Source organism: Athene noctua, chromosome 14, assembly GCF_965140245.1.
Source record: "Athene noctua chromosome 14, bAthNoc1.hap1.1, whole genome shotgun sequence".
Taxonomy (NCBI): domain Eukaryota; kingdom Metazoa; phylum Chordata; class Aves; order Strigiformes; family Strigidae; genus Athene; species Athene noctua.
The window spans coordinates 4,604,875-4,631,182 of record NC_134050.1 but is presented as its reverse complement, the minus strand read 5'-3'; the positions used below and the strand labels follow the sequence as shown (position 1 = coordinate 4,631,182).

Sequence of the window (26,308 nt, the reverse complement as noted above, 5' to 3'; positions counted from 1 at the left end):
TCATTGTATTGTGCTAAAAGGCCAGAAGATTGCTTACACTACCATGTTTAGCACACGTTGCTGGTTTTGTTATATCTAAGAAAAGTTTTGCTTTAATCTGATCGTCAGTGCCTACCCGTGTCATTTTTAGGGTACAGAGAGATTTTCTGACCATGTTCTTCTGACCTAGCAGCATCATACTGCAGATACAAAGTTTGACTGGTGAAGCAGGGATGTCTTACTTGCTTTTAAGAGAAAGTCACAGAGGTGAAGAAATTGGATGTCTCAGACCTTCCTCTATGTATCCTTTATCCCTCTAAGAATCCCAAACCTTTGAGAACAAACTGCATTCCAGAGAAATAACATGCCACGTATATCTTTGGTTTCTATATTCTACAACCCTTTTATTTAAAAATATCAAACTTTTTTCCCTCTTGACAGAAAAACTGGATTTCTGAGGAAAATATTTAGTATATATATAAACTAAACCCCACTGCTTCAAATAGAAGCTTTTTCAAGTTATTTCAATCAAATAATATTAAAATATTTATTTCAAGTTTAATATGCTCCATCTCTAATGGCCCTATTTGCAAATATAAAAATTGAGCACAAAGAAACCCAAACTGACTGAGGACAGTCAACTTTTTCATTGACCATCCACTGATGTTGGCTTATTTTCCATTATTCATCTGAGAATTGTCTGAAAGTTAAGGCAGTTTGACGCCAAGAGAGTTACTGCAATTTATACAACGATAATATTGGCATAGTTTTGTAGTAACTAATTTTTAAGGAAAATGGTAAGACATTTTTATTTGTCTGTTGATAGCCATTTTCCAAAAGTTAGCATCTTGTCAGAATGAGAGAGAAGCATTGAGAAAAGAAGATTTTTGTAACAATCTGCACTTTTATTTTTCATTTAGAAGAATACCTGTACTGGGCAAACAAATGCAATGCAAACATTCTACCCCTGGGGGCTGACAAAACCTGTGGGCAGATAAAAAGAAGAAATTCTCTTCAAAACATGCATGAAAGCACCCAGAGTGTGTTCTCCAAATGAAATATTGCTTTAACTCCACAATATTCTATCAAGTGTCATTAGTTATGCTCCTTCCTGCAAGAACCCCAATATGAAAGAATTTGAGATGAATTTCTCAATCCAGATCATGCTGTAGGTTGTTGCGTGCTCAACAATCCAGAATAGCATTGCCAGCCACCTGCATGTACTGATCTGAATGGATGTAAACTGCTAACACAGCCTTGATCAAAAACTTTTGATAAGATAAAACAAGTATTTAATGAAACAAATTCCACACAGTTTGTGTGATTTCAGGTGCTTTCTCTGGCAGTACAGTTTTGTTCTTGATAAAATTCATTTAAACATGCCCCATAAAGAAAAGCATCAATCTGAAAGCTGCATTAGAATCCCAATCAGTACTGTTGCAGACAGTGCTGGTGAAGCAAGCTATTGGAACATGACATAAAATAAACCAAAGTTTCTTTTACATAGCTTTTTCATACTTATGGTATTAAAAAGCCATTAAGTGCTTGTAATAGCAGCGGTACCCATGTGGACGATAGCTCACACACAGCTTAGGCAATTAGAAGCTGTTTTACTTGGAAAGAATACATTAATATTAGTTAGGACAGCGTAAGGATAAGTCATGGTGTTACTTGTGTGAGACTGATCGTGATAAGGAGATTGTATGAGCTTGGCAATGTAATAAGCCTCTGTGGATCAAATAATTTCAGAAGCTTGGGAAGACTGAAAGCATTTATGCTGTATTGAGTAGCACAGAATGCAAAGATCCCTGAGCCAGGGCTGAGCATGCTCCTGCAGAAGTAGAAGCAGATCAGTCACATCAGTGTAATGCTGTACCATGCTTAATTACTCATTTTTGCAGTTCACTGTAATCATTAGTGGGGGGAAGGGGCATGGTATAACAAACATAATCAACAAGCAAGGGTAAATAAATAATAAAACCCAAATGTGCTGAAAAAAAAAAAAAAAAGAAACAGAACACCCACCCTGATCATTCGGTAATAATTTAACTGAAAATTCCTCCTGCACACATGTAACTTTACCTGATTTATTCAACTCCGTGAACAGAATAAAAGACTGGTAAGGCAGACACATGAGGATATTATTTTAGAAAGCCATGTACAAATGGCAGAACCAGCATCAGTGATTTGTGACTACTATTGAAGAAATTAGAAATAATTGCAACCTTTCATTACAAAACCTGTCATTTGGTATCTGCAAGCGATTTGGTGTAAAAGTTATCTTGACGACTGAGTCATTGCCAAACCTAATAATTTGCTGCATAAACTTTAAACCATGTAATTGCTCAAGGTGAATGCAAGAATCTATAACATTAACTATTACTCTATCAAGACCCAATCATACAATTCTCGATTCAAAGAAATCAGGACTATAGGATCAGGCTCTTAATTAGTTTTTCTCTTTGAACGTAATGTGGGTTAATATAAACTTAAATTTCATGAAAAAAAATCCATCAGTGAAAGGCATAACAACATTTCCCTTTAGCAAGTTTATTTTGGATTACTCACAGGAACTGCTGAATTCACAAACATTGCTTGACTGGGTTTCAGGATTTTGAAAACTTAGACATAAACTACTTCAGTAAAAACAACAGTATAGCTGCACAAAGTAAAAAATCCATTAGTATTTATCACAAATCAGATTAAACCCAACAGATTTTTTTTCAATGTGCAGACTGTGAATTAAGCATCCTCACCACACCACTGGTAATAGCTATGCCTGGATTCTACCATCGTACTTCCATTTCTAAACAGCTGGCTAGCCCAACATTTCTCTTTACTGTACAAAAACCTGCCTCTTATTTTATTATTTTTTTCCCCTAGAAGAGTTTCTACCCAGTTTGCAATTTAAAAAAAAAAAAATAATAAAAAAAATCAATTTTTTATCATTTCGTAAGCATTATTTTATACCATAAAATGTCATTTGTCCGCCCCGGCACCACTTGAACTTTCACCAGTTATTTGTAAACCAGATGTAAAATCAGCATTTGCTATTACTATCTGTCATGGAAATGATGTTAGAAAGCTCCATTTGCAGCCTATCTTATTTTGCTACCTACCATTATTATAAAATTATTATTATATACATGTATTTGTAGCATACCTATATGTATACACATTTTTTCTGTTAATTTTGTTTCAAGGGTTTGGAGAGAAAGGTGGATTGGCAAGGGATTTCAGATGCTCCCACAACATGTGAAAATAAAGTTCAAGTCACAGCATGGTGCAAAGCATTATTGGAAGAGAAAAAGAAAGAACTCTGTCCTACAATGTGTTGAAAGCTTCCCAAATGGTGAGAGTTATTTCAGAAAGTTTATTTTAGGTAAAAGAAAGCTTTTTCAAGGAAGTGGTAACATAGGATTACACATTACAAAAGGTTGCTTTCCAAAGCAAAGTGGAATTATTTTACTTCTCTTTTCCACATATCCTACTTCTCTAAGAAAAAGATACTAGAAGATGTCACCTGGTTGACAGTACATATGTATGCATGTGTGTAGATTTTATTTTTAGCAAAACCCAAAGCTAGAAAATTGTTCCTTTAAAACATACAATTATTAAATGAAAAAACCTCTCCATGTTAACTACTGAGTAAAAATTATACTAGGTTTGCATACAAGAAGTATAAAGATTCCTTCAAATACTGCTTTCCACATTTCAAGAAGTCTTGAAAGATGAAACGTTAAAAATTCATTCTACTAATTGTACCCTAAATCAAGTAGCTGCATCCTGAGGACCAAATACATCCTGTGAATTTAAGATTTAATCTCATGAGATCTCAGAAGCTAGAGTTCCTCCCCCTTCTCTCCTACACCTCTGCTCAACCACAGCTCAAATTCTGAAACCAACATTCACCAGAGGAATGGCTGAAACCCGAGATAGGCACGTATGCCTGCGGTGGGGAGAGAAGTTTTAGCGGCAGCCCTCTCTTTGACATTTCCTAGCACGTGCCTTTTTTAGCATCCCAAAGCCGACTACAGCGTCCACTCTCAGTCCTCAATGAGACACCTAACTCTTTGCCACAAGTTCAACAATGACCCAAGATTTCCAGGCCATACAGTGCTGTCCACCCCCAGACTTTTGGCACGTACTGCATAATACACACAGCCTTTTGCCTTTATGCAAAAGACACCGCCCTCTGGAAGGGTGCGAAGTAATTCATACGTATGGGTGCATAATCAGGTCACTATTTGCAGGGATGAAAGAAACCATTCCACAGTGAAAAGAAGCCAGAGTCATTATGTCATTTAGGACATCTGTATATCATGAAGATTGTTTCCCCAGCGTACCTGACTTGCACGCACTGCCACAGGGTTGTCTATACATGCTTGAACCTACATCTGTTTGACAGGCAATCATCAATTCTGCTGCATCTTTCACTAGAGATGGTGAGAACAGGGAAAGAGAAGAAAGAGGAGACAGAAAGTAACTCTCTCTTTAACAGATGCCAATACACCTTGGAAGCTCACCAGCAGGTAAAGTCAGCTAACAAGGACAGTGAACTCCCCTGAGCATACGCGTGAGACCTTTTACAAATGAGCCTGCACTATGTTTCTATAGAAAATTTGTGCCTATGCAGCAATGAAGCCACCTGTTAGTCCAAGAGATAAAATTTACAGTGTTTCTGAATGAATAATTGGGAAATGAATTTGACTGATGTTGTGAAGCAAAACTTACAGAACAGACTGGGGTTTTTTTTTCAGAGAGCTTAAAAATAAAATTAAATCTAGGATTATTTTTTAATTATTATTACTATTACTTCTACAAACCTCACAGAGATTATAAATAACAGAGCTCTAGTAGCTACAATTAAGAACTAAGTCCCTGGAGGGAAAAGGAGTAATTTTTTATACATATTGAAGTTGTCCCTAGATTCAACCAAAGCAGGTGAAAGATTTGATTTCTTCTTTTCATGCATTTCCAGTGCAAGTGACCTCTGTATACAGCCAGGCACCTACATCAAGTGTAAAGTTAGACCTGTTAATGCAAACAAGTTCTTTATTGATCTACTGTAGTGAAGACTTGAGCCTGCACAGTAAAATAACAAGGGGAAAAATCCACGTACAATTAGGAAAAAGGATTTTTTTAGTTTGTTTTAGTGTTTGTTAGAGCTCACTACCATCAAAAGCTACTTCAATAAATTTCACACAAAAGTGGAAATCTTCCATCATTTTTCCCGTTATCATGATAGTCAAAGTATTCCAAGGTACAAGTGACTGAAACAACAAAGAAAACAGACCAAAGTTTCATCTCATTAAAGCTATTCAAAGAAATTATTTCCCCCCTTGAACACAGTGGTGTGAATGTAACAAACAGGCACAGTGTGGAAGGTCTGTGTCATGTGGATAGTAGTAAGTCACTGCTTCTTTATGAGACAATAAAAAAATACATACAAAGCTAAAAAGAGAATCTTTACAAGGAAAATCAGTAAACGCAAGATCAATTTTACCCATTTACTCCCCTAACCTTGTCATGCTGTAATCAAGTTTCACGTTTAGTTAGATTTTCCCTGTCCGTTCATCTAGAATTTAAGCAAGCAGTGTGTTAAATCAGTGCAAATGGACTCTGGCTTTCTAGATCCCAAGAGATCAGCATGGCTGTTCACTAACTTACATGTAAAAATAGTTTCATTTTGTGCAAAGCACCTCTTTGTGCGCCTAAAGATTAAATGGTGAATAGATTTTGGATGGTCAATCACAGTGAGATGAATTTTACTTCAGTCAGAACTGGCAAGTGTCCACACTGCAATTCAATGAAAGAAATCCAAGTTTTCTTCCTTTTACTCTAAACAATGTCTTTACCCCACTAATTCATTTCACTGTATAAAGCGTGAAAACCTGTAGGATATCACATCAAATATTTACTTAACTGTTACTACGTAAGGACAAAAAAAATTGAGAAGGCTGCTGCAGTATGAAGAAACAGAAATACTTGCAAAAAAGAAGGTGGTCTTCTATACTCAAAATAGCTGCTACGGTTCCTCCTGCAAAGGTTTTCACTGATGAACATTGCACTTCAGTTACCAATGCCAGTACACACAGAAATAGGCTTCAAAGTTTGTATGGAACTTCAGAATTAAAAAAAAAAAAAGAAGAAAGGAAAACACCCATGTTTTTGCAAGATTATATTTGCATAGATTAAGATTCTGTGGATAAAGCATACAGAAAGCAGAAGTCCAGTCAGTAAAAGGAGCCTCAAAGTATCTGTTATACAAATATTAAAGTTATTCAACCTAAACTCCTGGAAGTCCACTATAATTGCTTCTTTTATATCTGGGATTGCACTTCAACTGCTGAATTCCTTAGCTTCCAAGAGCAGACTTATGGAGATGCTGTACTGTTTGATTTGGCACTATTCACAAGCCTTGGCAGATGATCAAATAGAGGGCACAGAAGAGCAGGAAAAGCCTTAAGAAACTGTCTGGGCTGCTGTCGTTACTGCCTCCACAGACAGAAAACTTACTAGTAAGCACAAAGTAGCTGCGTGTGTTACTCTTGTTTAATTTTGTACTGCTTTTTAATATATCTTGACAAAGTAAACATCAGCATTTCTTCAATAGGTACTAATTTGCATCCAGCTTAACTCTGCTTCCCTCTCCAATAGGTAGAAATTTTGTTTTCCTCTTTGCAATATTTTGGAATATATGAGTCACTAACATTGTACTACCTGAAAACTCAAGACAAAATTGTTACAAAAAGCATCAGGAAGGAAACAGGACAATGTAAAAGGTACTTGTTAAAAAAAAATCACAAATCAGAATGTGATTAAAACTGGAAGATTTAAAACGCTATGTCTATTAATATCCAAAGGACATAAACCCAATTTTTGCAACAGAATTTAGATTCAGAGCAGTGTTTTGAACTTCAAGAGGTCCCGATAATAAACCAGGGAGTCCTGAAAAGCTGCCAAGAAAATTCTGCTCATGTAGAATAGCAGGGGGAGAGTGGGGGGAGGATGTCCAAGTCACCCAAGGGCAGTAAAAAGTAAATGGAAATTCATGGAAAAGCCTTCCATGTAAACAGGAATCACCAAATATCAATACAATCACAAAAGCTTTTACGTGAGTGTTTAACTCCCCATAGGATCAAGCCTTGTCAAGTGACAGGGCCGAGGGAAGACCGAAGAGTCTCCTGCCAACATCCCAGTCCTCCCGTTCGCTGCAGCAGGCAGCTGATACTCGAGACAAACGTCCTCCTGCCTCCACTGACAGCATGAACCCTCCAAAACCTGCATGGGCATAGGACACTTCTACTTCTACTGAGCATTGCTCCACCGGGAGCAGGGAGGAGAAAGAGAAGGCTCCCGACTGTAAGGGGAATTAATGCTTTGAGCAGTTTAACTCCTGTTTAGATTTCGACTTGGAGAGCTGCCAGGTTACCAGGGAAGCAAGTCATACAGAGCAGCTGTTGCCCAGTTATGATCTTTTCTCTCCCCAGACTTCCTCCACATACATGTAGCAGATCCTTGCTGGCAAGCTGGGGCTTTTTAAGACCCCCACAGCAGAGAGAAAGAGTGGGAGCTGTTCGCTTAGCTACAGCTTTGGCTGTGTTTCCTCCCCGGCTCTGCACTATAAGCAGAGAAAAGCATATTATGCTCTGTGCTGTATGGCAATGCTGGGTGATGTCCTTGGAGGAATGGGCAGCGGGGATGAACCCCAAAATAAACTTTTCCAGTTTGTGCAAGAAATACACAGCCTCTTCTAGCTCAACGGTTGAGTCAGATGACTCTCAGCCTACGTTCCAGCCACCAGTGGACATAGAGACACCCTTTGTAAACACAGCATCACGCTCTGTTACAAAGCTCAATATGACTTTTACGCTCATGAAATTAATCCTCACAGAGGATTACATAAAAGCCATCCCACAATCTTCCTCCTTTGCCAAGATTTTGAGATTCCTTCCCTCTTCCTCCTCATCTGCTGCCCCTTCACGCCCCACGCTTGGGGATAGACATGGTACCTTTGCCAGCATGGACACAGAGAAAGTGTCTTCCCCTGAATGATGCTTTCATCTCCTCATTCCAAGACTTTAAATTTTTTATGGTCAACTATGCTTACATTTTCCACATTACAGAAACTGAAGAGAAGCTTCCTAAAATCAGATATTTTGTCTCATGTCCCTTTTGAAAGCAAGCCTGAAGGCTCTACTGCTAAATGCTCTGCTTGCATTTACCTGTACAAGTGCATTAAACTAAAGGTCTTAATTTCTATAAAGTGCGCATTTTTTAAATGTTTGACTGCTTTACGATACTACTTTGGCAGGTATTCTTGTGACAGTTCAAAAAAAGAATGCATTTCCTACAGACAAACACTTTTTACTGATTTTCTTCAAACCTTCTTGCAGAGTGCACTGTATGATTACTGGGTTTATTGTTCTAAAGCAGAACTATCCAAGTGAGCAGCATCCAAGAGCAATGTATGTCTGTACAGTTGCTTTAGACAAAAAAATTCATCTGGTGGCCAAATTCCAGTTGCAGTTATGGTCCCTTAATGAAATTACATCGTAATGGAATTGACCTACTTATACTTTAAGACTACTGTACCTAAAATATAACATAGATGGAAACATATTCTTTGTCATTTTAGCTGCAATTTGTGATATTGATTTTAACCCCGGATGAGACCTCGATCTAACTAAGTGCACTGTGAATCCAGAACTCCTGACCTCCAGACCAAACATTTGTTCTTTATTATAAGCGCAAGCAGATGGCGTCACATTTGGGTGACGGATGTGACCCCAATCTCTCAGTTAACACTCCGGTTCAAAGAGTAATCCTGCCGCATGCAACTTTATTGTTATGAAAACTATACAAGAGTGCTCACTGACATGAAGTAATGACTCCTAGTTCTCAGTGACACCAAGAACCACCAGGATATTTTCTGGTGAAATAGGAAAAAAAGCAAACCTAAAAGTTAGGGTGCTAGTTTGCAAACAGAAAAAGAAATCTTTGATTCCTTTACACCACTAAAAGTTGGGGAGAAAGAATGGTTTAACTGTGTTTTAAAACATACTGAAGCATTCAACATCCCATCACAAGACCCTCCTGCACTGATCGAGACATTGTGATAGATTTATTCATTGCAAGTAGAAGCACAAGAAACCTCCAGAGATCCATAATGCCTATGTGCTGATCCTCCCTATAGTAAGTGAAACCTAGATCTTCCACAGGTATTTAGGTGCCTGTTTCCTACTTGTTTAACTGGGCACGTAAATGGCTTTAAATTTATTTATGCTTCACCATCCCTCTTCGACCCAGTAAATGAAAGTAATACTGTCTCCCTGTTCCAAAGAAGGTTCATGAGAATCAACTGCTAACATCACTGAGTCATTTCAAATTATATTTAGTCACCTAAATCACCTTGAGGACCTGGGCCTCAGGGACTCTAGAAACACAGGCACAGAGCAGCCCCATACAGTGTTACAGGCTTACTACCTGTAGTGAATGAGATTTTGAAAAGTAACTTAATCACAACAACAGGATTTTTAAAAAAGGAAATTGTGATTCTAATTCTCCTACAAGTGCAGTAGATAGGTTCTCTAATTCTCCTCTATGCCTTTCAAAGAATGTCTCTAATGAATTATTAGACTTTTTATGACTGAACTACCCCCTCTTTACAGAGTTGACTCCACATCTAAACCATGAAGCAAATCAAATGTAGTGGACCCTTTTAATCCAAGAGAGCCTCTCTACGTGACTAGAAAGAAAGACGCTCTTTAAACTGATCTATTTTGTTTCATAGGCAGTTATAAATGTTCATCTCTCTTTCCTTCTTGCAGGCATGAAGAAGGGAGCAGTACTGTCTTAGGAGTCATAGACTGTACATCATTTTACATTAAATCGTTAGAAAGAAATAGTACATAGGAAAACAAATAGGAAGCAGAGGCAAGTGTTCTGCAGTACTATAATTACTATAATCTTAATTTTGAAAGGGAAACCATAGGAAAAAGAACAAACAACCCAAAATATAATCAAGCTCACATTTACCAGTAGTTCCAACTGAATTACTAGAATGGAAGCAGCGTGGTCTACAAAGAACTGGGATTAAGACTGTATTTGCTGAACTGCCAATACTTCCAAATTGTAAATGAAAATACAAAACATCATGACTGCAAAAAAATTAAGTAGCATTATCCAAGTTGTTAACAACTGTAGATATTTATGCTGGAGACATGAAATTAATTCATTCGATGTCCCTAGACTCAACTGAACAGCAGTAAACAGAAACTTTCAAAATGCCAAACGTGAAAGACCACAATCATGTCTGACTTAGCGTATGACCTTCAATCAGTCATTTTCCCCTTGGCTCATCGTTCCTGGGTTGCGTTCACTTACACATTACAGTGTTCCATGGGCTTAACGTGGGTTAAGTGAGTTCGGTGCTGGAAGTAGCTCAATGCTCATTATGGGTGAGAATGATTTGCTTTCGGTGTCTGATCTGAGGAGATGGTGCTAGAAAAGGAAACTACTTTTGTAGTGGTGAAGACAAAGAGAGTAATGGTGAAAAATCCTAAACACTTCAACTATTTTTGCATGCCTCAGTAAATCTTCAGGATAAGATACTGGAACAAAGAACATTTTTATTTAGTAAGTGATTTCAAAATGCTAAAGACAGATAAAGAGAATGCTGCAAAAGAGAAAGGGGTGGGGGGAAGAAAAGATTACCATCCCGGAAAAAAAAGTTATGCTCTTCAGAGAGTAATTCTCCCTAACCTGTAACAGTTTATTTTATGCCTACATAATGCCTTTATTTTTGAACAGGATGACACAGCACTTCTTGAGAAGGTACCCCTTCATGACTATGATACAAATTTTTCAAGGGTGCAGGTAAGATTAAGAGAATTCTGAACTTTAATAACACAAAACATAACTTTCTGATGCGATAACAATCAAGAAGATTCGAAAAGATCTAAACCATCATCAACCATACAAGCAATCATAAACCACCCACCCACCACTTTTTCCAAAAAGCAGTCAGTAAAATCAAGATTGTATCCCTACAGTGCACAGAAGCAAAAGAATGTTTCTCTTCTGTTTTGATGGAAGTATTTACCAATGAGAAAGCTCTAGCAAGAAAGCCTGCATTTTGATAGATGCCCCAGATGTCAAGAAAAAACATTACTTTTTGCACAGTAGCTATGTCACCGTGATTGTGCTTCATAAGTTCTCCTGTACATAGCTCCAGAACACATTCAGTTACCCCTTTCCCTCAATAGTCTCTCTGGAAACCCCAAATCTACTGGGAGGACAACATTTAAAATATTAAAGGAAGTCTGTGAGAGGAAGCAGAAAAAAAATATACCACAGTGTACTTCAGCTATTTCAGAAGCATATATTACACTTGCCCTTCAGATCAGCACAGTGGTAGCCTTACATACAACATGCAATTCTCAAGTGATATATTGAAGTCCTCCTTTTCCTCAAAACTTTCTTATGGAAGAAAAGAGTTGCTGTATGCAGCAAAGTAGAAGTATGTGTACCTCAATGTCATCTCATAGTCTAAGTAAGTATTGCTTTAAATGATTTTACTCACATGATAGATCATTTCTTCTTACATCTGTTTATCTGCCCTTAGACTGAGGGTCCTCTAAGTCACAGATAGGAGCTTTTTGGAAAGCATCCAACTGCCCCCATCGAAATAATGACTTCTGCTTAATGAGAATTAATTCAATTATAATAAAGCACAGCAAATAACAGAGATGCTCTAGGTTGATTTTACAGAGATGAGTTGCGGTGAAACTCTGAAATAAATGATAATGCCAAAGGAAAAATTCTTCACTGATGTCAAACTGTTCAGAAAGCATTAACATGGTTCATTCATTTTCAGCTGCAATACCATGTTGAAAACATACTTTTGCTGGTCTGCAGTTGATTGATGTACATTACTCATATCAGACTAATGGCACTTTATTTTCCAACAGTAGCAAGTAATGAGTGACCTTGAGTGCATATTGTTTTGCTGAAAGGTTTTGTTGCTCTGTGTGCTCTATGAGCACCCCCAAGGAAATGAGGGCCCTGTATCGGTGTTTTTCAGCAAACCTCATTTCTTTCATGGCTTTCTGTAAAAGAATTTGATACAGGGATAGAAGCTAACCTCAGTGAGTAAATGAAATATTGATCCACACTACTCTGGCCTTGCCTTCACCTTGTCCCAGGGCTGTGAGTTACTGACTTTTCCGTTTTGGCTGTAATAGGAATTATTACAACAGGCCTGTGCGAGTAATTACTTGGCATGGCAAAAAGGAGGGTCCATCATATATTTCTGTAGAGACGTTAGTTTCCATCAGTCCAGCAGTCTGCTTTTTTGGCCCTGTCTTTCCTACTCTTGATTCAATTCTTTTAACCATCATTAATCAAGTTCCTTGTCAGTAGAAGTTTATCAAAAGTATTAAGTGAGCAAGGTTGCATGGCCTCCTTAAAAAAAAAAAAAAAAGGCGCCAAGAAAAAGAAGCACCAATGCAAGGCAATAAATTTCGAAATATGGAAGGCTGGTTCCATGATATATATGAGTGTCTCTTCAGCTGGAATGAGCAGTTTGTTTTAGTGATAGATATTGTAGTTTGAGCCGTGATAGAATCCTTCTCAAGTTTATATGTCATAGACCATCGTTTATGAGAGACCATGTGTTTCTAAACGGTGAAGGTCATGGCTGATGGCAAAAGTAAAAGCAGTGGTGATTCATTAAAAATAGTTAATAGGGCCTGCTGCTGACAGGGATAAATACCAACACACTGCTTTTTCAGGCCACAAGCAACTAGTTTAGGCAATGTTTCTTCTGTGTTTTCCACCACTCCTGATTGCCAGACAGCTGTGAACATACATAGAGACATAAGCAAGATTGCTTCCACCCTGTTAATAACAGACACAGGATAGGTTTCCCGTGTGAGTGACTTTGCTAGATACAGGTTTTCCAACCAGCAGCTTTGGCAGACTGGCTAAACATTCAGCTTGCAGTGATTTGTTAGCTAATGATGAAGTTTATACTGTACACTGAATTCTTAGGGACCGAACACATTTGCTAGCTATACTGTTGGAATCCCACCCCTCAGTTTTAGCACCAATGTCCCAGCAGAGCCCACGTAACATCAGTGGAAGATTTGCTGGCATAAAGGACACTAAAACGGGACCTCATGGCATTGGAATGATCAAAATACTAATGATCTTTAATGTATACTCAGTCAGAAAAATGTGATTTCCTTAAGCTGTTTCTGTGCTATTCAGAAAACAAACTCTTAAAAGCCAGTTAGAAATAAAAGATTTCAACTGGTTGTTGTGGTGCTGTTCCCTTTTTTTGTTTTGTTTTTATTTTATTTTTTAAAAGCAAACAAACAACAATCATCATCATCATTAAAACAGAGGTTTAGTCCACTTAGAAAACTTAAATATGATTTGCCAAACAGATTTGGGGCTGCACCTGAGTCTGGTGAATGTTCTCGCATGGACACAACTCTACAGTGCATACAAATGATAGACCTATGGTTTTGGCTGGTTGGTTGTTTTTTAAATAAAAAGAACTATGCTACTAATATATTGTCGTTATTGATTAATTTTTTTTATTTTTTTTTTTTTTTTAAAAAAAGCAGAGCAATGATTCATAGCTTCTAGAGAAAACATCAACTCCATCCAATTTTATCACACCTGAGTGTTCTGGGTCTGTGGAAAAACCGGACGGAACTCAACACTCTGTTTTACTAGATGTAAGATCCAGATTATCTTTAATGAGAACTGGTGCACTTGCACTGAGGCCAAGGAACATAAACTGCTACAAGGAAAGGACAATTGCCTGGCCCTTTAGCTTCATCAAATGTACAAGCTTTAGCCCTGACAGATTCTCATCGTGAACAGAGCAGAGGCAGACCAAGTATGTTTTATCAACTTAATTGCAACAATTATATATTGCAATAAAGTTTGTTGTACTCACTTTTAGTGACTGATTTTAGACTGGAAAGCTGGAGAAAGAGGTGGTTCACATTTTCGTTCTGATCTTTCTTTGCTAACTGAGTATTTTGTTATGTCTCTCCTGGCATTTTCTTACCTTTCTACCTATCCAACACACTAGCTAACATAAGCACGAGGGGGATTCTCATTTATTTTAGGAAAAAATGATGTTTACCATTCTGATCAAGGGGTTTCTTCCACGATCTTTGACTCAACTATTTAAAGAGTTCAATTCTTACTTGATCTTGAAGCACTTTCAAGATGAATACGATTAGCAACTTCACGTGGTGCTGGAGTGGATGCTGGAACAGTAACAGCAGCAAATAAAAAAGGAAAAAAAAAGGAAATCTACTGGTTAATTAAAAATAGTAACAAAGAGAGCCAATGAAAGAGTGAATCTATTAAAGCTTGGTTCATTCTGCCATCTCCAGTCCTTTGTTCTTCATATGATACATATGCTTTGCAGCTGCCCAGATCAGAGCTGAAATCCTTCAATTACAGATGCTCTCTCACTTTCCTTCATCTTGCTTCATTGTGGAAAAAGAAGTTTGATTTTTTCCTCACTTGCTTTTTTAGACCAGCTGGGAGACAGGTCAATGTTATCTAGCAGATAACCCTTCTTAAATATAGTTTCGTCTCAAATATATTTACTTTCTTTAGACACTGATTAAATGCTACTTCCCTTAGCCAATCATCTGCAGAAATAACACCAGCCTCTAAATTAGAGAGGCAGTGAAAAATATTTGATTACTAAGTAGAAAGGTAAATGAGACATCTGTTGTGATTGTTTTAATGCTTATATTTTGATACTTCTATAAAAGGATCAGTTACCCTAATATAGTCATCTTGAGAAGGACAGTCTGCAGTGGTTACAAATTGACTTTTTATGGAGAAAATAAGACTGTTCCTAACCTATTGCACCGATATTATATTTTGTTAATATTTTATGAAATAAAAGTCCTCCCATTAAGGGTAGCAAATTGCTTTATAATTATAGCATTTCGCACACTAGAATGACTCCTTCATTTTATGGAAAAAAGCTCAAAATACAATTTCATTATCATCCAGAGTCTTTTCATCCTTCTAAATGTTTCAGAAAGCACTGTTATATGCATCTCAAATCTCTTCTTTTCCAAATATTAGTTCAATTTAAAGAAAAGAAGATTATGACTACCATTCCATGCTGCTCACTGATAATGAAATAGTTGTATACAGTGAACTTTTGTACATAGATCTAGGTGAATCAAATGAACGAAGTGAACAACTATAAAATATAGACCTTTTAACTTCTACATCTAAAGGTTGATTTATATACAGTATGAGCTCTGAGTTAACTCAAGTGGTTTAGAAACAGATTTAGTTAAATCTGTGCAACTCCCTGGTGCAGTCTCTCTTAAATCAGTTTAAGAGAACTTTAAATTGATTTAGCCCGATGTGGTTTATAGACCTGAATTGGTTTCTAAACCAATTTAGTTAAAATTGGTATCCAAATTGTAATAAGACAGACTCCAAGTCAATCACACCTATCTTAGTCCAAATAGTACACTTTTGCAGTTCTCAGGTGATAGTAAAATTGCAGAACCGAAGATTTTTCTTCATCCTTCCTCTTTGAACATTTTGATAGAGCCATTAAATTCCTCTGCTGGAAAGCATCAACAGTCTGGTTGTGTACAACCACCTTCTTTCCTACCTGAACACACCAGGGACAGTTTTGGTGCCCAGGACTGCAAACTCAAAGGTTATTTGACTTCCAGTGGAGGGCTTTGTCTGCTAGACCATCACTGCAACACTATCAATATTACACTATCCATATTGCAAATGAAAACTCAGCTGATTCATATTACCAGGAAATGTTGTCACTAAAATATTCTGATTCTAGAGATATTAATTTAAAAATACCCTAATTTAACCAGACAAAATGCAGAAACATCTATCATAAAAAGAAACAAAAAACCAAACCAAACAAGCCCATCTCCCTCCACTGCAAGAACTTTGTGGTATGATCTCTAGAGACAATACTGACTCCACACTCACAAACAAAGCAACAGGAAAACAGAAAATCACCAAAAACTCAACCCCAAAGGGAGGTGCTTTTAACTGCCTTCCTGAACAGCAAATAAGTCTGAAATGTACCTTTTGGATGCTGAAGATTTGCGCCAACTCAGATGTCAAAGTTGGAACGAACTGATTATCCTTACACAAACCCAAGATTTAAGGACAGGAAAAGGATCAAGAAACTCGGATTCTTCAGTATTGTGAACCCTTTCCAAACACTACATAATATATAAACCCTTGATATGTTAACTCTTCATGTTAACCATTCTATATATTTAACACACACACACACAGAGCCCCGTAAGCATAGAGAGCAAACTTTTTATTTTTACTCCTTTTTTTTTTCCTTCTTTTTTTTCCCCCTTTTGATCACTGCTAGGGCATCTTGACCTACAGCTTCTTGTTTTCAGCTTTAATTGTCAACCAGTGAAGTTCAGCACCCAGGGAAGTGCAAGATGCATCTTCTGCATCTGCAGGATAAATGCCATTTCCTCCATACGTGGAGCATTGCTTCGGCACCATATATATTTTTAAAATCTGATATTTATTTGCCAAGAAGATGCAAAAATAAGCTGCCTTTAACTCTTCTACTACAATTATGTGTTATGAATTTAAGCCCTTCAGAGCTAGTTCATTGCACAGAAATACTTGGTTTGTTTAAAAAGGTAAAATCTCCCTGTGGCACAACTTGTAAGGTCAGAGACTGAAGAAAACATGTCATTATTTCTGCTATGAAAATTGGTCTACCTAATGGATTTTCACTTGAATATATTTCTGAGTTAAAAAAAATATTAGAAAGTAGCAGAACTCTAAACACTAGGCACACTTTTCTATTCCCTCTCTCCCTCTCTGTAGATAAAATGTAGTTAGTGCTTTCTTTTAAAATAAGCAACTAATATATTACTCAGTCAGGATTTTATGAGGCTATTCTTCTGTGATAATCATTTCATTATTATATATTCATCCAAAAGCACAAGTAAAAAATATTCTAGGGTGAAATTATTCATGCCCTCATTTTTGCCTACCATAGTTTGGCACGACACTGTCAGTCTCCGTTTTAAGGGACCTTACAGCAGAAGTCTGAGAGGTGTTGAAAGGGCAACCAAGACACTGAGTTGGCAGAAGAAGCTGAGACAGCATACAGATGTTTGCATGACACTTGCCTTTGTGTGTGCCTGAAGTGAATTATGCAAGTCTCATTTATTTTAAATGGTTTGTTACTGTCAGGGACAGATTCCAGTGGTTTTTTGATATTTATTAGGACTTCAGGATCCCTGCCTACCAAGCATGGAAGATACATTAATGAAGATGTCCTTACTCATTCAGATTATTAGAATCCAAACCAAAGAAAGATCAGTTACTATTGTGGTCTAAATACCCCCCTACACAGGACACTTTCACATCTCATTCTTTGCTGCGTTTAAAGACTGGAACAAGAATGGCTTCCCATTTCAACTACAGTCTGAAAGACGAGAAGGCCTTGAGCCATCGTGGTAACAGCTGAAAAGAGAAAGAGTGGGGAGGGATTTTTTCCTTTCTTGTTCTAGGCTTGCAGCCCTCCTCCTCCCATGGTATCTGAGCTCTGGGATGACATCACTGCAATGTGAATGCAGACCTTTTTCTCATTCCCAAATTCTATTACATATTACAATTTTTACACATAAGGACCCTTCAATTATTTCTGCACTGGCTCTGCACCAATATAAGCACTGGCAAAAATTCAAAACATTTTTCAAGGGAATGATTAATTGCATGAGTGTTCTGAGATACATTAAAATATTCACTCATTTGAATTACCCTCTCAGGCTCTTACTGGCTGAGATGACATTGCAAAAGTTACAGAACATCTTGACTGATTTCAAACAAAAATTTCAGGCGCATGTACACTAGCCAACAGTCAGAAGCAGGTTAAAAAGACATTCTTCTCCTTGCCTTCCCTTATATGATTTCAGACATTTATTTTTTTGTAATCAAAAATATTTTTGCAGACAGTTGTAAGGCCTCATCAACTTCAACATAATGTAGTGCAAGAAGTTTTGCAGCAGGTATGCTTTGTGCTCCCGGCCCAGCCAGACCCAAGGGTGCCTGCCTGCGACCGCACTGCCCAGTCTTTGTTCTTTTACACTTAGGTGGCCTTTATGAGTAACTTATGCAGACCCCAGGTTTAATCTGCCACTAAGGATTTGGTGATTCATTCAGTAGTATATACCACAAAGGTAAGAATAAGTCTTCATTTTCAGTGTTTTGGGGATGATCATTCTGCCATGTATACCCTATACACTTTTACAGTACACAGATTAAAATACACCTCATAAAAATGGTTGATGCACTAGAGGGAAAGCATGGATTTATCCAAACACAAGTCTTTCTAGTCTTATTACTTAGCTAGCTTATGCTCCCTATCACTTTAAATCTGAATTGCTTTGGTACTGGTCAAATAAACCAAAGTATGGATAACCAAAATTGATAGATACTGCTGTAGTTTTATAAGGAGATCCATCTGGGAGAGATCAGCTGATGTCTGTTTCTTTCTGACTTTTTAAATTCTTTTTTTCATTCTAATGACATTAGCTTTTGCTGCTGTAAACAAAAAGGTGATACAAATGCATATTGAAATGCAGCACATTACATTTCCCAGTTCAGTGGCATAGTATTTCAACCAACTGTCAGAATGGTTAAAAACAGCTACTATGGAGAGTCTCCTGCTTCCAGTAGTACAAAGAACAGGGGCAGCTCATGTTCTGTGTTACTTTTATTCTATTACAAAAAACTTAGGCACCTCTTTAAAGATTTTGTGGAAATTATATATATATGTACGGATATCACCACACTCCAAAGCAAATTTTTTTTGGTAGCTAACAGAGCATCAGAACCTACAGGGTTTTTCTCTCCTTTCTGTTTACTGTTCTCATTAAAATATTTTTTAATGAAAATGTCATTGGCATGTCACATCATTTCACCCACAGTCAACTCTCAGATGCTCATTATGCTTATTCTTGAGACAAATGTTGCACTAAGAACAAAAAATATTCTTCCCCTTAGGAGAAGTAGGACAGTATCAAAAAAAAAATATAAACCACCTCATCAGCAAACCCCATTCATTTCAGGACACTGTTTCAAGCTTATTAATTAAATACCCTACAGTTGCAACATTCACTTCATTCTAAGCATTATCTTAATTTTCTTCAGTATGTATTTCTATTTGGAAATGAACCTTTATTTAATAAACAGAACAAGAGCATAGAATTGTAAAAGCAAAGGGTTAGAAATGAGAGAAAATTTGATTAAAGATCAGAATTAGAGGCAGAAAAATGTAGATTCACGGAACAAAAGTACACTCAAAGGCCTAGAAATCCAATGCTGCTAGCCAATGCTCTCAAACCCACTGGTTAATTAATATTTTTCAAATAATAATTATTCCTAAATTAATTTCCACAGCAATTATTAATCCCTAGATAAAATTATTAGCGCACACACATATGTATTCCTTGTAATCAAGAGAGTCACACAATTGAGAATTGAAAGCATGAAAGGATAAATACCAGAAGCAGGTTGTATTCTTGGGATCTTAAGGCTTGTATCCAAATTTCATCAGCCAGAGAAAACCCAACTAAATCCTGAAATAAAAATGTACCTTGCTTCTGCCACCTGCAAGTAAGGATGCTTTACTGTAAAACTTATTTACAAAACGTTGAAGGTGTTTTAGGGCAGCCCCACTGGATAAGAAGATTTAACCTTAGCAATGAGTTGTAGGCTTTGCGAGTGATCTGAATAATTTTTTTCAGATGGTGAAAAAGCTGCTAGTGCCATCAGTGGACAAATTTAATAGCACAAGAAACTTGCACAATTTGAGATAAAAGTTTCATTAGCTTAGTTTTAAATTACCCACATTTATAAAGACCTTCAACTTCAAAAAGCACAGTAAATACAACTTTTTTTTTTTTTTTTAAAGTTCACTCTTCAAGATCATAAACCTGGGTCCTGTCCTTACATGCACACTTTTGGGGAGACAGTCTTTTTTTTTTTTTTTTTTTTTTTTTGTCAAGAGCTCATTTCTGACATACACAAGTTGGGAAATAAGGGGCAAGGGAAGAGTATCTTTTCTGCCAGTAATATTCACGGAAATAAAATCCACCCAAATGCTACCTTAACATTGCCAGGTTATTTAAATTATTGCCTTATGTAAGTTTATCTATAGGAAAACAGAAAGTCAGAGACAGCTTTTGAAGTCTGTAAATTGAAACCTTTATTTTCAGAGGGTTTTGGGTCATGGCATGGCCCAAACTAAAATAAAGGTGTAGGTAATTAATAAACAAACTTCAATTCAGATTCCATCTTTCTGATCTACAAGGCCCATTTTTTCCCTAGAGCTTTCCTTTAAGCCAAGTAATTAGTGCTTTATGAGATCCTAATAGTAATACTGAAGCTCCATCTGTGACTGTTTATACAAATTACGTATCTCATCATGTATTACTGGTGGTGCAAAAGAGAAAGATGTACTTTATGTATTGCATATTCCTGTATTTTCTTGGTATGATGCTTTTATGAGCTGTATTTTGTTTACAGAAGGAAGTATTGCCAAAAATAGGGATTCCAGAAGCAAATTACCACCAAAATTCAAGTAACCCTCCAAGACTATTTTGTTCCAATACATATGTAATACCAATTTCTCAGGCTCTCCTTTACAACTTTCTTAAGACAGGTAAATAATATTTTTATACTATGAAAGAGGTAGAGTGCCTACAGAAACAAATACATAAAGACAGAAAACCTTCATTTTCCCTCCCTAACAGTTTTCTGAAGCTTGATTTTGAAACAATGGGGAAAACCAAAAAGAAACTGTTAGGTTTCTTTCAAAACTGCTGTACTGTAACAAACACCCCATTTTTATAAGCCTTGAATTCAATGGCAAACATGCAAGCCAGGGCAGAAGCTGAGGAGGAGGATGCAGTTTCCCAAGCCTCAGGCTGTGCTGGCAGGGCTGGCACAAGCAGCCTTCCCCCTCCCCACCCCAGGAGCAAGGTCTTTGTCTCCTCAGCTGCCTGCAAGGCTGGGGTTCGTCAGCACAAGGACTTCCTCGAAGAGGACCACCACAGAAAGCTGTGTGAGCACAGAGGGGACACAAATGATCAGCCTGGCCCGGGCGCCGCTCAAGCCAGCCCAACTACCAATAGCAATGAAATGTAAAACTGCATCCCTAAGATTTTCAGATTTTAGTTACAGAAGTTATAATAGAAAGCTTGAATGGTGCTATTGCACTTTTGAGATTATGGAAGTGAGCTCACTTTTTAAAGTTGTGATATATTACATCCAAACAGACAAGTTTCATACACCTTGATGATAACACAGAAATTCAGCTAGAGCTTCTTACAACAGAGTTTAGCTGATCATTTAAAGTTTGGATGTAAAGCCAAAGTGCTGTTACTTCACACTATTCTATACTTTAACTAATGCCAGCATGGCAGACATCTTCATACCCCAAGAACTTGCCTTGTATCCACAAGTGCATCTACTGGCATCTTGCCCCCAAGTCTTGTAACTTCAGCAGCAAACCAGTCCCCCTCCCACAAACACACTCTAACACCACCAATGCTTCCCATTAGCTATAATTCCTCTTACAGAGGGGGTATTTTTCCTTGGTACCTAAACGAGCAGCACAGTTTGGTTTTAAATCAGGAGTGCGTTTGTCACAGCTAAGTAAATAATGTATAGTTTCTAAAATAATATATATCTAGCCATATTCTCTAGAGGGTTTTAAAAGAGTAAACAGAAATCCAGTTTTAACATGCAAACAAATGCTGTCAGTACTTCCCAATGGCTCTCATCTCCATTTTTGTCCCCACAGGACTCCAGAACATTCCCTGTCCAGAAGTAGGCTAACGGCTTTATGACACAGCAATACAGAAATTACACTATTTCTGACTGAGATCATACATGAAGATCAAATAATTTTTAACAAAAGGCATCAAGAAAAAGCACAGCATTCCCAAAGCACTGCCTCTTTCCTCCCCAGGTGTGCTGAGCCAGCAAGGGGTGAGGGGAACGTGGGGGCTGCCTGGCGCCCTGCAGCGGGATGGGACCAGTGCCCTGGCCCTGGAATAAGGTGAGCTCCCTCAATTTCCATGGAGCTTTAGAGAGTTACAATGCCACCCATACATGCAAAAATGTATGCTGACTGAAAAGCTGAGTCGGGGGCAGAGTCAGCCTCCCTATGCAACGGGACAGGGAGGTGGAAGCTGCAGCCATGTTCTCTGCCAGGCTCCTTCCTCGCCCAACCCGTGCTCATCCCTCCACAGGCACCGTGGCCCTGCGCCTCTTCCCCACAAGTCATCAGAAAGCATAAGCTCTGTTTCAATTACAGATCTTGCTCCGTCGCAGGTGATTTGCTTTTATCATCTGGTTTTTAGTCATCGCACATCCCTGTCCCTGGCACGTCTCACCTCTTGCGTGGCAGGATCCGATTTCCTCCCTCGTAAGCGTGCCCTGCAGGGGAGCCGCTTCGGGCCTGTGCACAGCGAGCAGCTGAGATCAGGACCGTGACTATGGGGCATTTGCTCTACTTTGCCTCATTTCTACAGGCCTGGCACACCGCAGTTCACACAATACCCTCCCCTGCCACAGCTTGGGCATCTCCTGGAGAGGGAGAACTCTCAATGGCACCTGTGCCACAGGAAAGCTCCCCAGGTCCAGGCTGGAGCTTCGGGGCTGTAAGATACCCCAGAATGTTGCAATACACTCCAGCATTGCCATCTTTTCGATATGCCTTACCCTAAGTAGTGACTAGATGGCATGAATGGTTGTTTTTCAGCATCATATTCCAGACTCCTAGATCTCAAAAGGCTGCTCATACATCATGCAGTATAAAAGCTAATACAATTTCAGAGGGTGTAGTACATGGCCAAGGTCAGAAACATTTTCTCTCTACTGGCACTTTCTAAGCACTTAACAAAAGCTTGTCTTAAACAATAGGTTTGTTATGATAAAGACAAAAGAGACTTCATTCCTGACAAGCAATGATATTGTATTTATTGTTTTAACAATGATATTTAAGAATTGAGAAATCCAATGTAATGCACAATTAAGGGTCTAATTTGCATGGTTATTTATCACTATTTCTCACACACAGCAAGTGCTACTTACAAATGGCCTGCTAAATATCCATTTGTAAATACAGATACAGGATTTGTACGTGGCAGATACTGTGCCTAGTTTGACTGCACAGCTACAATCCCAAACCATTAGAAAATAATGAATGTGTGGAAACCAGAATGCAAGTATTTAAATAATTCAGAACTAGAGTATTCAAACCCAAAATTCTGCTTTGTGAAAAAAATACAACCAAGACAAAGGTCTTCTATTAACATGAAGTTCTAGAAAGAAAAATCTTGTAATTACAAATCTTCTATTCCCAAATATTTTATTAAGTAAATATTCGTAAATCAAGGAAAATGTTACTTTAATATCAGTAATGACTATTAGCAACACATTTACAAATGCTACTTGAGAAACAGTGTGCCCTGGTTTCGACTGGGATAGAGTTAATTTTCTTCCTAGTAGCTGGTACAGTGCTGTGTTTTGGATTTAGTGAGACAATAATGCTGATAACACACTGATGGGTTAGAGTTGCTTAAGCAGTGCTTATCCAGAGCTAAGGATTTTTCATTTCCCACGCTCTGCCAGCAAGCAGGAGTACAAGAAGCTGGGAGGGAGCACGGCCAGGACAGCTGACCTGAACTAGCCAGAGGGCTATTCCATACCATCGAGCAGCATGCTCAGTACATAAACTGGGGGGACTGGGCCGGGAAGGGCCGATTGCTGCTCGGGCATCGGTCAGTGGGTGGTGAGCAACTGCATTGTGCATCACTTCTCTTTTCTTGGGGTTTATTTCTCTCTCTTTTTGTTATATTCATTTTCATTACAATTATTAATATATTTTGATTGTTATTATTATATTTTACTTTATTTTAGCTATCAAACTGTTTTTATCTCAACCTTCGAGTTTTACTTTTTTTCCAGTTCTCCTCCCCATGCCACTGCAAGGGGGGAGGAGGGAATGAACAGCTGCATGGTGCTTAGCTGCTGGCTGGGGTTAAATCATGGCACAGTGGAACATAAAAGCAATATTACCAAATAAAACCAACATGGTTTTGGGGCATCTGATTGTTAGCCTTCCTCACCAAATAAATAAAAACCCCAAAAAAACCCCATACAGTACTTTGCCCACACTGTAATTTGTCAACTGTTGAGGAAATGGGCATGTCTTCTCTGCTGATTTATTGGTTAATCCCAACAATTCATTGCAGAAAAGGCCAACAATGAATTACAATGTGAGGAAAAATTAAGCAGTGCATTTAAAAAGTCTTTAACTATACAGACCTTAAAGCAAATTTCAAAGTTCCCATAGGCCTAGCTAAAATAGTTTGGGTACTACTGTAGATAATAATTTCACAGTTTCAAATGTTCTCTCTCTTCTAAGTGTTACATCTCGTATAGAAGCTTTGCTAATATTGTTTCTTAGATTTGATTTCAAATGTGTTTGAAAAATATATAAAACCTGGGTTTCCAAAATATAAAACATGAAGGGGGCACAGGATATATGATGCTGATTTCTTGAGCACTGGGACTCTGGATATTTCTATGCATCAATTAAGCAAATTACTCAATTTAAATCCTGCTTATTGTAATGGGACTATTCTTGCTTACCATTAGACAAGTTTTGAGATTTAAAAAAATATATGACTACACACTTCTAGACTTACATAATTTTCACATAAAATAACATGCACACCTCTAAAATACTATTCATTTAAATAAGTATTTACATGTGCGTTACAGAAGTCAGAGGTCTAGAGTTTCCTGGACGCTGAAGAGGAAGGCCATAAGGTACCAGAGAAGACAGGACCTCAGATCCCCCTTTCCCTGTTCACTCCCACACGCATACAGCCTGCACTAAGATTGAACCGTCAGACTCAAGTTTGATACTGGTTTTCTTGTTGTGTTTCTATGGCTGTTTTCTTCCCCTCTTTTTAAAAATACCAGCTTCAGGTGATAAGCATAAGATAGGCTTTACTGTGCAAGAAATGGAAAATAAGGAGTACCTTCAGCTGAGGTACTAGGAGCTATGCAAATGAAACCCCACTTGCTGCTGTGGGACATAATTCAAAGCCTATTTATAGTCAATAAGAGTCTTGAAAGAGTACAGCAGATTTGTAACAAACACATTTTGAGGGTAAACCTACACTGCATAATACAGTATTGTGCAGAAAAATACCAGAGGCAGCTTAGAGTTCATATATGGTTTACACCCTGTTTTTAGGTAACACGTTTAAACAGTACAGTGGGCTCCACCATAATTCCATTTAGGTCTTCTGTCTCCTGATGCTTCTTTTGGAGAGCTGTGCCAGAATCTCAATAGCTAGTTTGCAACCTGAATTTATTCAAAGCTAAATTATGCACATTTGTTCTCCCACCAAATCTGCATTAGCTTAATTATAGTTTCGGGGTACGCAATGAACATGATTGTTTATGGGTTGCATCCCTTAATTTTGGCCCTAAATTATCTCTGTAGTAAATGTACCCAATGCTCTGTAATTAGGTCCTTGGTTGCAAATTTCTCACTGCACCTTGGAATTTCTTTAAATTGAAGTTTCAGAGCACTTTTTTTCAGTCCAGTTCATTTATTTGATCCTTAATTGAAAATGTTTCTCAAATTCTTCCCTTCTGAAATTACTTCAATGTTTCTGTACATTCTTCCATGTAATTTGAACCGAATCACTTATGATCACTTCTTTCAAAGCTATCATCTCCACATTCCTCATAACTTGCTAAAATTAAATCTAAAGTATCATCATCATATGGTCGTCTCCATACAGTACATGCAAAACTGAATTTTGCCACCTTAAGAATAAGCATAAAAGCCTTCCAAGACATAATTCACTGCTTCTGTCTCTTCTCGGGCACAAAGCATCACCTTTATCCTCCTACCAAAAGTAAGCAAGCAAATCTTGTCTTCACCATTGCCACCTACTCTTCAAGGCAGTGAACTCACCAGGAATTAGTCAAGAGCAGTAGCCTGCTTAGCTGTGAAATGTGAGCTCCAGGTGACCTTGCTCAGCAACGCTGTCTTGTCATCCCATTTTGCACTCCCACGCGTTGCTCAGCAGTAGTAAGAAGAACAAATAGCAACGTGGAGGCATGCGCAGGCTGACTTCATAGATTATAGTCCTCTGCTACTGCCTAGAGAAAAACCATCTCTGTGTGTTTATCTGGGCACTGGGCACTG

General features: G+C 37.9%; 1 protein-coding gene across 4 annotated transcripts in view; it reads right to left on the bottom strand.

Moving 5' to 3' along the window:
- Nucleotides 1-26,308, bottom strand: part of MPPED2 (metallophosphoesterase domain containing 2) — a 240,608-nt gene that overhangs the window by 140,443 nt on the left and 73,857 nt on the right. The gene's annotated exons all lie outside the window — the stretch shown is intronic.